Source organism: Mus caroli, unplaced genomic scaffold, assembly GCF_978045245.1.
Source record: "Mus caroli unplaced genomic scaffold, Mus_caroli_1 scaffold_4, whole genome shotgun sequence".
Taxonomy (NCBI): Eukaryota; Metazoa; Chordata; class Mammalia; order Rodentia; family Muridae; genus Mus; species Mus caroli.
The window spans coordinates 7,023,415-7,037,213 of NW_028227259.1; the positions used below are offsets into that span (position 1 = coordinate 7,023,415).

General features: G+C 40.0%; 1 pseudogene across 1 annotated transcript in view; it reads right to left on the reverse strand.

Annotated features, from left to right (window-relative positions):
- Window positions 1–13,799, reverse strand: part of LOC147004907 (protein DBF4 homolog A-like) — a 386,595-nt pseudogene that overhangs the window by 191,658 nt on the left and 181,138 nt on the right. The window lies entirely within an intron of this gene.

Consider the following 13,799-nt stretch of genomic DNA (forward strand, 5'->3'; position numbering starts at 1 on the left):
AAGAGGGCTCTCTGTTCTACCATCTTCTTTTCCAATTTTGTGAGTCCACTTTCTAAAAGCAGCTTCCCATTTGACCTGCTTTTTCTTTTTTTCTTTCTTTTTTCTTTTTTTATGTAGACCTTTCATCAGCAGCAGGTACTTTCTGTAAAATTCAAGTGAATGTGGTGACTCCATCCCAACAGGCATGTATCTCCCTCAACTTCATTAACTGTGCACTAGAAAGATAAAGAATATCCACTACTTGTTGGGTATGGTCTGAATTACCAAGGATGCCTGGCATCTAAATCATCTGAATAGTAATGACATGCAGGAAACAGTTAAATAGACCTTCAAGGTTAGCTCACAGTGAACTGTTCACTGGTTCATGTCTGTGAATTCACCACTAGGAGAGAAATGCAACCTCCCTATGGTGTCTAGGGTAAGAACTCTTACAGAAGAAAAAGCTAAGTCATAACCTTGAAATCATCCACACATTATCCAAGATAATAAATCAAAACTAATATCTGAGGGTAAGATGGCGGGGGTGGTAGTGGTGGTGGATGAGAAGGGGGATCCTGTAGAAGGAACTTATGTCTGTTTGGAAGCTTCACCTGTCAAACAAAGCTGATTGGTCTGCAGCTAAAGCAGGAAGCAGAGGATGGGAGCTCTGGTAGGAAGCAAGGAGTATGGGACAGAGCCAGGGAACATGGAGGAGCACAGAAGCATGGGAGCTGAGCAGAGATAACCAGCCACATGGCAGAACTTAGAATAAAAAAATGGAATGATTAATTTATGAACTAGTTGAGGAACAGCCAAAGCTTATGACCAAGGTATTTGTAAATATAACTTGAGTTTCAGAGTCATTATTCTGGGAGCTTGGGGAGAGGAGGACTATCACCCCACTACACACACACACACACACACACACACACACACACACACACCACAAACACACTTAAACACCAGACACACACACACCGCTCACACACACCACACACCCACACCCCCCCCACACACACACACTTTCACAGGAAATAGTTAAATAGAGTCCTTCAAAAGGTTAGCTCACAGTGAATTTTACCGTTTGATTTGTCTGCAAGTGTATTATTAGAAAAGAAATGCAACCTCCCGTATTGTGTCAGTGCTGTTTATCTTAAATATATAGAGTGTTAATTATATTCAGTTGGATTGAAAATGACAGGAGAAGAAGGGAGGGGTTGGGGGTATACAACAATTTCCTACCTCTCCTTGTCACCATTTCCCAATCCCCAACTCTGGTGGCAAAGACCCTATGCTCTACCAAAGGCCATGCCAGCTTATACCTCTCAAAAATTTCAACAGTTCTGTCGCCAGATGGAAGTGACTCATCTGACTGGTCTCCAATATAATCCTCAAGGACAAGGCATTGTGGAACGGGCTCACCGTACTCTCAAGTCCTACTTAATTAAACAAAAGGGGGGAGTCGAGGAGGCTCTACCCCCAGTACCAAGAATAGCTGGTTCTATGGCACTCTTCACTCTTAATTTTTTAAATCTTGATGCTCAAGGCCACACTGCGGCTGAACGTCATTGTTCAGAGCCTGACAGGCCAAAAGAGATAGTAAAATGGAAAGATGTTTTGACTGGTCTCTGGAAAGGCCCGGATCCTATATTAATAAGATCCAGGGGAGCTGTTTGTGTTTTCCCACAGGAAGAAGACAACCCATTCTGGCTGCCAGAACGACTGACACGAAGAATTCTGACACCTGAAAATGACTCCCGGATGGATCCCTTGGAAACTACCTCTAGCCCTCGTGCTACCTCTGTGGATTTGGGTTCCTAGTAAATTTGCTATGAAAAAGGGACTTTTCATACAAGACTTTAAAATGCATCCTTTTCATAAATGGGTACTTTGTGGGATTAATGGTAGCTGTACAGATATTAATCCCTTGGTTTTCCTCCAAGGAGGAGCTGCTGGAAAAGCGATTTTTACTGGTATTTCAAAATTTGCTCAGTTTCATCAAGTTCTATTACCTGATAGAACCATTTATCAAAATTCTACTACTGAAATCACTGGACTTAATAAGACCCTGGTAAAACAAATTAATTATCCATATACTCCAGTTTGTGTGTACACCCCTTTCTTGTTTGTTCTTTCTAACGGATCCTTTGAATCCTGTACTAATGAAACCTGCTGGATGGCACAATGCTGGAACCTTAAGTGGGCCAGCCGTGCAATGCTTGCCAAGATTCCACGATGGATTCCTGTCCCTGTGGAGACTCCTTCCACCGTATCTTTGCTCAGGCAAAAGCGAGACTTTGGCATCACTGCAGCTGTTGTGGTGGCAATAGCTGCCAGTGCGGTGGCAGCTACGGCTGCTGGAATTGCTATGACAACATCAGTCCAGTCAAGCACAACTATCGAGCAGTTGTCCTCCTCTGTGGCAGATGCGATTGATCAACATTCAGTGCTTAGTGCCCAATTAAAAGGTGGGCTAATGATAGTGAACCAGCGCATTGATCTGGTGGAGGAAAGGCTGGAAATTCTGCTCCAAATGGCACAGCTTGGCTGTGATAAGAAATCAGGAGCCTTATGTATTACTAGTGTCCAATATGAAAGTTGGACGTGTGCAGCTAATCTATCTAAAGAATTGTCTTTGTTTCTTACAGGAAACTGGTCGGAAGGATTTGATGAAAAGCTTGAGGCGCTACGTGTAGCAGTGATGGCGATTAATTCCACGTGCGTGGACCCGTCATTGGTTGATGGAATCAAAGGACTTACTTTCTGGATGTCTTCTGCATTCTCATATTTTAAGGAATGGGTGGGAGTAGGCCTATTTGGGGCAGCCCTGTGTTGTGGATTAGTGTTTTTACTATGGCTGGTTTGCAAACTCAGATCTCAACAAAGACGTGACAATTGCTCAAGCACTTGCTGCCATAGAGCAAGGCACCTCTTCTGATATTTGGCTATCCATGCTCAGAACTTGATTGGCATCTGAGTTCTCTGCTATTACATTCCAAGGATCTGTGGATCCATTGCACTGGAATGAGAGAGACTCATTGATCATTGATCAGCCTTTTACATTGCTGAGGTTTCCTCATTGCATGCGATGGGATGAGCATGATTTCCCCCACTAATTCATTTTTTGGCTGGCCTCTTTTATAGAGTTCGCCCTAGGTCATTTAGCAGTTACTGTCAAACAGTACTGAGGTATCCAAAGACGGGCAACTTTCCTCATGCACAGACCAACCTAAGGCACGGGGCCCGGTGGCAATAGGGTTTTCCAACGACAGGTAAGGCTGTGACATTGGAGGAACGACCTAAAACAGGAGCCACAGTAGATGGACATAACTGCATTGCCTAGACCAGCCTTGTTTTATTATAACTAAAAGGGGGAGATGTAGGAAGCCGTGATAATACGTGCCGTCACTAGATGGCGCTAAGCTCCATTGTGCGCATGTGCCGGAGCAAATGCCTGCCAAGTCACTAGTCCGTCCCCTGGGACAATTGAGACTGTGGGTGGAACCGCCAGTAGTATTAACACGTCACACCTGTGGGTATATATAGCAACACGTTTCTATCCTTCTTTGTTCTACCTCACGATTATGAATAAAGTGTAACCACGAAAGGTCTTGACTTGTGTTCTGTGTGCGTTCATGCGGGACGGGAATAGCGCAGGACAAACCTGAATGCTCAAGAACAAAAAGAAGCAAACACATCCAAGAGGAGCAGACTGTAGGAAATAATCAAACTGAGGGTTGAAAACAATAAAACAGAAACAAAGAACAATACAGAGAATCAGTGAAACAAAAAAATTGGTTCTTTGAAAAGACAAGATACACAAACCTTTAGCCAAACTAACTAAAAGACAGAGAGAGAATATCAAAGTTAACAAAATAAGAAATAAAAAGGGGACATAACAACAGACACTGAGGAAATCCAAAGAATCACTAGGTCATACTTCAAAAACCTCTAATCCACAAAATTGTAAATATTTTGAAAAAAAAAAGGACAATTTTCTTGGTGGATACTACTTACCAAAGTTAAATCAAGATTAGATATACAATTTAAATAGATCTAACCCATAAGAAATAGAAGCAGTCATTAAAAGTCTCACAACAACAACAGCCCAGGGCCAGATGGATTTTGGAGGAGAATTCTACCAAGCTTACTTTCTTTTTTTTTTTTTAAGATTTATTTATTATTGTATATAAGTACACTGTAGCTGTCTTCAGATATACCAGAAGAGGACGTCAGATCTCATCATGGGTGGTTGTGGGGCTCCATGTGTTTGCTGGGAATTGGGACATTTGAAGAGCAGTCAGTGTTCTTAACCGCTGAGCCATCTCTCCTGCCCCTTTACCAGACTTTCAAAGAAGAGTTAATGCCAATGCTCCTCAAATTCTTCAACAAATAGAAGCAGAAGGACACTATCAAATTCATTTTATGAGGCCACAGTCCCTCTGATACCCAAAACAAATTACAGACCAATTTCCCTTAATGAGCATAGGTGAGAAATACACAACAAAATACTCGGAAACCAAATCCAAGAACACATCAAAAAGATTATCCACCAAGATCAAGTAGGATTCATCCCAGAGATGCAGGGGTGGTTTAATATATGAAAAATCCATCAGTACAATCCACTATATAAACAAACTGAAAGAGAAAAAAGTGACGTGATAATCTCATTAGATGCTGAAAAGGCCTTTGGCCAAATCCAACAGCCCTTTAGGAGACACTTCTTAGAGACTAGGAGTGAAGAGAAGTGGAGGCCAGCTCCGGAGCTCTTGGCTCTCTCTTGAAGGTAGCAGAAGGCAAAGGGCAATGGTGACAGGGACAAGACTTGATCTTGTGAGAGATTAGGGTTGCTTTTTTAGATAACTTTTACTTGACTTGTTAGCATTGAAGCTTTGTATAGATAAACCCAGTCAATATTTTATCTTCGGTCTTTGCCCCTACAATAAATCCTTTGTTCCTGTTTAGGACCTTTGATTAATTGTTTCACAGCCTCCAGAAATGTGTTCTAAGTTGTAAATGCCTGCTTTCTTTACCAGAAGCAATTAACTCCTGACACATCAACACTGGTAGTTTTTGTTTTTGTTTTAAAGATTTATTTATTTTATATATGCGAGAACACTGTAGTTGTCTTCAGACACACCAGAAGAGGGCATCAGATGCTATTACAGATGGTTGTGAGCCACCATGTGGATGCTGGGAATTGAACTCAGGACCTCTTGAAGAGCAGTCAGTGTTCTAAACCACTGAGCCATCTCTCCTGCCTGACTGGCAGAGTTCTAATTGCAATTTTTATATCAAATAGGGCTTTAATTGCATTTCCTACTACACAGGGCTTAATAATTACTAGCATAATTTTAGGACATTTTTAAAGGATCATCACTAAGAAATCATCGATTTGTCTACATAGCATTACTGTAAGACAGTACATCTTGGTTGATTTGTCGAAATCTGGCCAAATGAGTAGGATAATACCTAGTGATTGACCATATATATATATATATATATATATATATATATATATATATATACACACACATATATACACTGTACTGGCTAGTTTTGTGTCAACTTGACACAGCTGGAATTATCACAGAAAAAGGAGCTTCAGTTGAGGAAATGCCTCCATGAGATCCAACTGTAAGGCATTTTCTCAATTAGTGATCAAGGGGGAAAGGCCCCTTGTGGGTGGAACCATCTCTGGGCTGGTAGTCTTGGTTCTATAAGAGAGCAGGCTGAGCAAGGCAGGGGAGGCAAGCCAGTAAAGAACATCCCTCCATGGCCTCTGCATCAGCTCCTGCTCCCTGACCTGTTTGAGTTCCAGTCCTGACTTCCTTTGGTGATGAACAGCAGCATGGAAGTGTAAGCCGAATAAACCCTTTCCTCCCCAACTTGCTTCTTCGTCATGATGTTTGTGCAGGAATAGAAACCCTGACTAAGACATACACATACATACATACACACACACATACATACATACATACATACATACATACATACATACGTACAGGAAAGGCATATTAATAGCAAGAATCTTTCATAAAATACTGTCCCTTTGGCCTTGCCTGAAAAGTGCTCACTCACTGTAACTTACAGTCCACAGTGAAACCATCACATACTTCTTAGCTTCTCCTAGATGGCTGCTGGCAAAGGGAACATACCTAAACACAATAAAGGCAATTTTCAGAAAGCCTATAGCCAACATCAAAGTAAATGAAGAGAAACTCAAAGCAATTCCACTAAAATCAGGAACAAGACAAAGTTGTTCACTTTCTCCATACAGTAAAGTACTTGAAGTTCTAGCTGGAGCATTAAAATAACAAAGGAATTAAAGGGTTACAAATTTGAAGGAAGAAGTCCAAGTATCATTACTTACAGTTGTTATGAGAGCATACATATATGTCCTCAAAAATTCTAGCACGGAAATCCTTGCACTGATAAATACTTCAGTGAAGGGTCTGGATACAAGATTAACTAAAATCAGTAGCCCTCCTATATACAAATGACAAGTGGGCTGAGAAAGAAATCAGGGAAACAACACCCTTCACATTAGCCACATGTAACATGCCATGGGGTAACCCTAATCACGGAACTATTAAAAAATCTTCAAGTCTTTGAGGAAAGAAATTGAAGAAGATATCAGAAGATGGAAAAATCCCCCATTCTTCTGGATTGATAGGATTAACATAGCAAAAAAAAAAAAAAAAAGACCACCTTAAAAAAATAAAATAAAACAAACAAAACAGCAACAATCTACAGACTCAAAGTAATCCTCCTCAAAATTCCAACACAATTCTTCACACATGTTGAAAGGACAATGCTAAAATTCATATGGAAAAACAAAAAACCCCAGGATAGCTAAAACAATTCTAAACAACTAAAGAACCTCTGGAGGTGTATCACTATCCCTAATTTCAAGCTGTACTATAGAGCTATTGTAATAAAAATCATATGGTATTGGCATAAAAACTAGACATCAACAAATCACATAACCTAATTAAAAATGGGGAATGGATCTAAACAGAGACTTCCCAATAACGGGGTTCCTCAAATGGCTCAAAAACCATTTGAAACATGTTCAACATCCCAAGCCATCAAGAAAATGCAAATCTATGAGACTATGCAGGGCCTAGCAAACACAGAAGTGGATGCTCACAGTCAGCTATTGGATGTATCACAGGGCTCCCAATGGAGAAGCTAGAGAAAGTACCCAAGGAGCTAAAGAGATCTGCAACCCTATAGTTGGAACAACATTATGAACTAACCAGTACCCCGGAGCTCTTGTCTCTACCTGCATATGTATCGAAAGATGGCCTAGTTGGCCATCACTGGAAAGAGAGGCCCATTTGACTTGCAAACTTTATATGCCCCAATATAGGGGAATGCCAGGGCCAAAAGAATGGGAATGGGTGGGTAGGGAAGTGGGGGGGGGTATGGGGGACTTTTGGGATAGCATTGGAAATGTAATTGAGGAAAATATGTAATAAAAAATATTAAAAATTAAAAAAAAAACCCTCACCCTAGCTGCTGGGAAGTCAATATTCCACTAGCAGACTTCAGATGAAGTTGTAGAACTCCCAGCTCTGCCTGTATCATGCCTGCCTAGATGCTGCCCTGCTCCCCCCTTGATAATGGACTGAACCTCTGAATCTGTAAGCAGCCCAATTAAATGTTCTTTATAAGAATAAAAAAAGAAAATGCAAATCAAAACTACTTTGAGATTTCATCTTACACCTGACCAAATGGCTAAGGTCAATAATAACTTAAGTGACAGGTCATACTTGCAAGGATGTGGAGCAAGGCTAACACTTCTCCATTGCTGGTGGGAGTGCAAACTTGTACAGCCACTATGGAAATTAATAAGGCAGTTGCTCAGAAAAAAAGGAAACCAATCTACTGTAAGGCCAAGTTGCAACACGCCTGGGCATATACCCAAAAGATGCCCCACTCTACCATAAGAACAATTGCTCAACTATGATCATAGCAGCTTTATGCATAATAAAGAGAAATTGGAAACAACCTATTTGTCTCTCATTGGAACAATGAATAAAGAAAATGTGGTCATTTACATGATGGAGTATTACCTGTTAAAAACAATGACATTGTGAAATTTGCAGGCAATTGAATGGAACTAAAAATGAACAAACAGCTCCCAACCCTTCCCCCGCAAAAAAAAATCCGAATCCTGAGTGAGTTAACCCAGACCAAGAAAGACAAACATGGCATGTACTCATGTATAAGTAGATTACTAGCTGTAAAGTAAAAGACAATCACGTTAAAATCTGCAGACCCAGAGAGGCTAAGCAACAAGTAGGGCTTAAGGGAAGATGCAAAGATCTTCTGGAGAAGGGGAAATTGAATAGATTTCTCAGGTGGACTCGAGGGCAGGGCAGGTTGAGAACAGGAGGAACCAAGTTAAGGAGAGAGGGAATACTGGGAGAAACAACTGGCATTGGGAGGATGTGGGGTGTGAGGTGAAAACCTAGTGCAATGGAAACTCAGGGAATCTGAGAGCAACCCTAGCAGACTCCTAGTAATAGGGGACATAGGGCCAGAACTGGCCATCTTCTGTAACCAGCAAGGTCTCAAATAAAAGGATTGGGACACCAACCCCACCACAACATTTCAATCTAAAGATAGGACATTGTTCTGTCTCCTGAGTGTGCTGGAAGTGGAACTAGCAGAATAATCATCAGAGACCAGAGAGACTTCATCCAACAACTGATGGGAGCAGATGCAGAGTGCTACAGTCAAACAATAGGCAGAGCTCAGGTAGTCCTGTGGAGTGCGAGGAAGGACTGGAGGAACCAGAAGGGTCAAGGACAACCAGGAGGACATGGCCTAGAGAATCAACTAATGGGGATCCCTGGGAACTTGTAGGAGTCCTGTAGGAGGGGTCCTGTAAAAGTCAAACCTAGGTCCTCTGTATGTTATGGCTGAGTAGCATGGCGCTCTTGTGGAAATCCTAACTGTGGGAACAGAGGCTGACCCTGACTTTTCTATTTGTGGGACCTTTTCCTCCTACTATGCCTTGTCCAGGTGTGCTGTAAATGAATGTGCCTGGTCTTACTGTAAGCTTGTTATGGCTGTAACATGTATGTATGTATGTATGTATGTATGTATGTATGTATGTATATATGTATATATGTATGTATTATAAGCTTGTTTGCCCTTCCTGGGTGCCTTTTTTCTCTGAGGGGAGGAGGAAGGGATCTGGGAGACAGGAGAGTTATGTGTGGCAGGAGGGAGGGACTGAGGGAAGTAGAGGGAGAAAAAACTGTGTTCAATATGCATTACAATATCAATATTCATTATATATTATATGCATATAATGACATATATGTATATACAGATATTACAGATATTACCAATAAGTATACATACAAGCTTTAAAAGATTTTAAATACTTAAAAAATTTTTAAAAAGTTATGGCAAGTTCCAGTAGGAAAGTCATAACTGAGTCCCTGGGACATTTAGAATAAGATCAAACCATCTTCAGTGTAGTTACATACTTTCTGAAAGATAAAGTTATTTTCTGCAGTTATTGTGGGGCATCCACCGAAGAGTACTACGCAGACACAGATTCAAGCCAGTATTAGCCAGCTGACAACTACATTGGGTGGGTGTGCAGGATCCAAGTCTTTCTCAGGGTGAGCTTTTAAGCACAAACCCTGTATCCTGGGTTGACATGGTTCAGTTAACTACAGAAACCAAAAAAGGAAGGTTAGTACATTGAGACTTTCCCAGAACTCTGATTTTGATAGATTAGGTCTTTTCAGCTACTAGTACTGTTTACTTGGTTAGTTTTTACAGGCTAAATGGTATTTCCATCAGTTGAGCTAGGATCTGGGGGCCTACAATGATTTATCATCATGTATGTGAAATGAAACACTTGGCCAATGGGACACCAACATTCATATTTGCCATTTTTTTTAAAGATCTCTGAATTCATAAAACTAGGTGGATAAAGTAACAACCCACTGTAAGCTGTGCAGGTTTGGGCAAAAACAAGATCAGAGGGCTCATAATTTACAGGAACAAATGAGACAGCCTCGAATTAACAGCCCCCACCCCATCCCCACGTGGTACAAATGTGGTCCTAACCCAATCTTAGGGGCCATCCCTAAGACCAGCTGGAAAGGAAGGAAATCTAAAACAGCCCATAGATAGGTTTGTGGGTTAAAAAGAAAAATAAATGTAACTGTCAAATTGCTCTACTCAGGAGTTGCATGAAAGCCACTACCCATGGACAGCTTCCCCATGTCCTTCCTTGGCTATCTGTCCCTTTATATGGAAGGAAAAGTGGACAAGTTTAGAGTATATTGAGACTTATGGGGAATGAGTAATTACACTATTGGCTTTTAAAGAGCCTAGAGAAAAGGGAATGAATGGAAGAGGTAGAAGCATGTGGCAGCAAGCATCTTCATTTTGCAGGTACCTGCCACCCAGGGGGCATGTGAACAAGCTGCTGTGCTGGGTAGGCATGGAAGCAAAAACATAGGCTCCTAGTCGTCAGAAGTTCGCTTGACATATTCTCTTGAAGTCATCAGAAGCTCGCTTGACATATTCTCTTCAAGAGATTAGCCAGACATTTATTGGCACAGTAGTAGGCATCTATTGTGCAAAATGATTTTTTTTTCCTTCTTGAGACAGGATCTAACTATCCAGTTCAGGCTAGTCTTGAACTCATGATCCTCCTGCCTCAGCCTCCTTGGTGCTGATTACAGGAATAAGCAACCATACTTAGCAACCACCACATTTTGAGGGCAAAAAGAAGAGTGCCATGTATTGGCATGTCACTATACAACAGCATGCTAGACAAGAAGATTAAATGTACAGTAAAAAAAAAAAGAGGTATAAGAATGGGTCCATAGTCATGCCAACTCTAGCTCTTCTTGCACATAGAATTAACCAGAATGGTAAGGATATCAGAATATAATACATTCAGTAGTATCTGCTTGGTGACCATGATGATTTGGATTTAGTGTATTATCATCTGAAATGTTCTATAATTTAACTTCAAATATTTTATGATACTCTAGTTCCTCATTAAGAAAAGAACAGATGGAAACAAAGAATATCTGTCCTTGTCACTGTTGGGACCCTCCCTCCTGCATTTGTGCTTATTAACTGAGAAAACTGCTAAATTTTAAGCTACAACTGCCACCAGGCCATTGTAGTTTTCTTGTGCAATGACAGGCAGATACATCAAAGATTATCCATACTGATCCATCAATAATGTTGTACTCCACCTGCTGGGGACTGGCTAGCCTTTTGGGGCAAAGTGAGGCCCTTTTAGGAATGTCCTATATTCAGTGACCATCAACTACCTTCACTTAGCAACTCCAAGAAGCTCCCCTTGGAGTCAGTGGACATCCAAAGTCACTCCTTAAATATCCCGCAAAACAAAATTCATCTGAGTTTGCCTCCTATAGAATCCCCAGCTTTTCTGGAATACACCAGGCACTCAAGGGCCAGGAGACTTTGAGGACCTAAGTATATACAGAGTATATGAAAAGAGCTATGATGGAGTAAGGAAAGGATTTTATGGGATTAGAGGTACCTAATGTATATTTTTGGATGCGTCATAAATTTTGAGGATCCTTTGGGGAATATAACTATCACTCAGTTTACTCCTTCTAGTAACAGATGGCAGTAGTTTTCTGTTGGTGTGATAAAGCGTGGATTTAAAAAAGTTGGTTAACTTGGGGGAGGAAGCATTTATTTCAGAGTACATGATAGTCTCTCAAGGAGGTAAGCAAGGGCAGTAGGGGCTCAGGGCATGAGTTTGGAGGTAGGAACTGAAGCAGAGGCCATGGAGGAACACTGAATACTAGTTAGCTCTCCAGGGCTTGCTCAGGCTGCTTTTGTATCCATCCTAGGTCCATGTGCCATAAATAGATCACACTCCCCACACTGGGTTAGGTCCTCCTCCTGCATAAACTACTAAACACAAATATTAATTCATGCCTGCATTCCAAACTGAGGTTCTCCCTTCCAAGTTTGTATCACTTGAAACAAACACAACAGCACAGAGCCTTCAGAACAGGAAAATTTTGGTTGCTTCTGAAAAGGAGTACTCAGAAGCATTTTTTTTTGTTGAGTTTATAAGCATTAGAAGTCAATATAAGAATTCTGAAACTTGACAATAGAACTATCTATCTTGCTTAAAATTTTCTAAGACTCAAACTCAAAAAATAAAATGTTTATTAATAATAAAGATTTTACTTAAAGAAACTCACTAGTTATCAATGAAAACTTGACCTGAGGAATGAAACTGGAAAATTAGCGTTACAACTTAGTGAACAGAACTACTAATGCAGTTAGTTGTTTTACATGTATGTATGTATGTATGTATTTTTGCCTGAGCTGACAATTATAAAAAGCAAAATTGAAATAAACTGATTTCTCAAATATTAAATAAGATTTCTTTAATTGAAAGCATGTTATTTTTTACTAATCAAATTGACTTAACACTATCTATCCTGCTTAAGGATACTTGAAGGATCTAGAAACCAGATCAGAAGATCTGAGGGAGGGAAGGAGAACGACCTAAGTCTTAGTTAAAATTCTTTCATCTATGTGCCTAGGCTGAGTGTCTTCCACATTGTCCAACCCATACAAATCATTTATTGCTCTGTTTTGGGTAGTAAAACATTTAAACTTTAAGGCCCAGTATTCATTAGGAAGGTCTTGGAGATGTTCTAAATAGTATTTTAGTTCAAACCTAGTCAAATTAAAAATTAAAACTATTGGAAGTATTCAGCTTTTATTAAATACAACTAAGGCAAAATGATACAAATCCATTTGGAGACATGAAGGTTAAAAAAGCCTACATATTTTCTAACTTTCTAGATTTTTTTATATTCCCAAATAATTGTTTGTTGTATGATACTTTAAGAGTAACAGTCTTTTTTCAATTTGCAGTGTTTTTTTGCCCCTGGAAGTTGTTTATTGACATTTTGCCTTAGTCTCAAAAAATTACTACTATTGGACCCATGAGAAGGGTAGTAGATAGGGGCCTGCCATCACACCTGACAATGAGACTCTGATCTCTAGGACCTACATGGTAGGAAAGAATTTTCATGGGGAGTCCTCTGACTTCCACAACCATGACATAGCCTGTGATCCATCCACCCCTAGTACTCACATAAATAAACGTAACAAAATACTTTAAGTGAATACTGATAATCAACGTTTTAGTGACATTGTATCTTTATACAGTAGTTAATAGCATCATCCTTTAGACCATGAAAAACTCTCCTCAGTGGCTATCGTTCCACTCCTATACACATATACTCAAAGGTAAAGGATGACATTCATCTTACACTTAGAAATTTTCCTGTTCTATTTAATAGTCAAGTGACAGATTGTGTCACTCCTCCCATGCATTTAAAAACAATTCCAACAATCCACTACATCTCTTACCATCTAGTACCAAACAAAAACCAATTTGTAAAGAAATTATTCTCAATTAACTGAATTACTTAAATTCCTTCCCCTTAAGGTTTTTTTGGGATTATTTTGAGCCCTGCAATAACTTCAGTCTGCAGGGTCAGGATCCTAACAGAATCCAGCTGAGTCTGTGTCTAGAGCCAATGTTTCTAGTAATGGCCAGAATCCAAATATACCAATTAGTACGTCCTTTTTCTTCCTTTCTACCTGAATTTTTTTAAAGCATAACATGTTGATCATAGAAATCTATGCTAATAGGCAATAGTTAATAGTATGTAATATATAGTGCATACATTTTTGATAGGTTTCAAATCTCACTTGAAATTATTTTCAGTGATAAAGCAAATGATATTCATTTTTACTCTCAG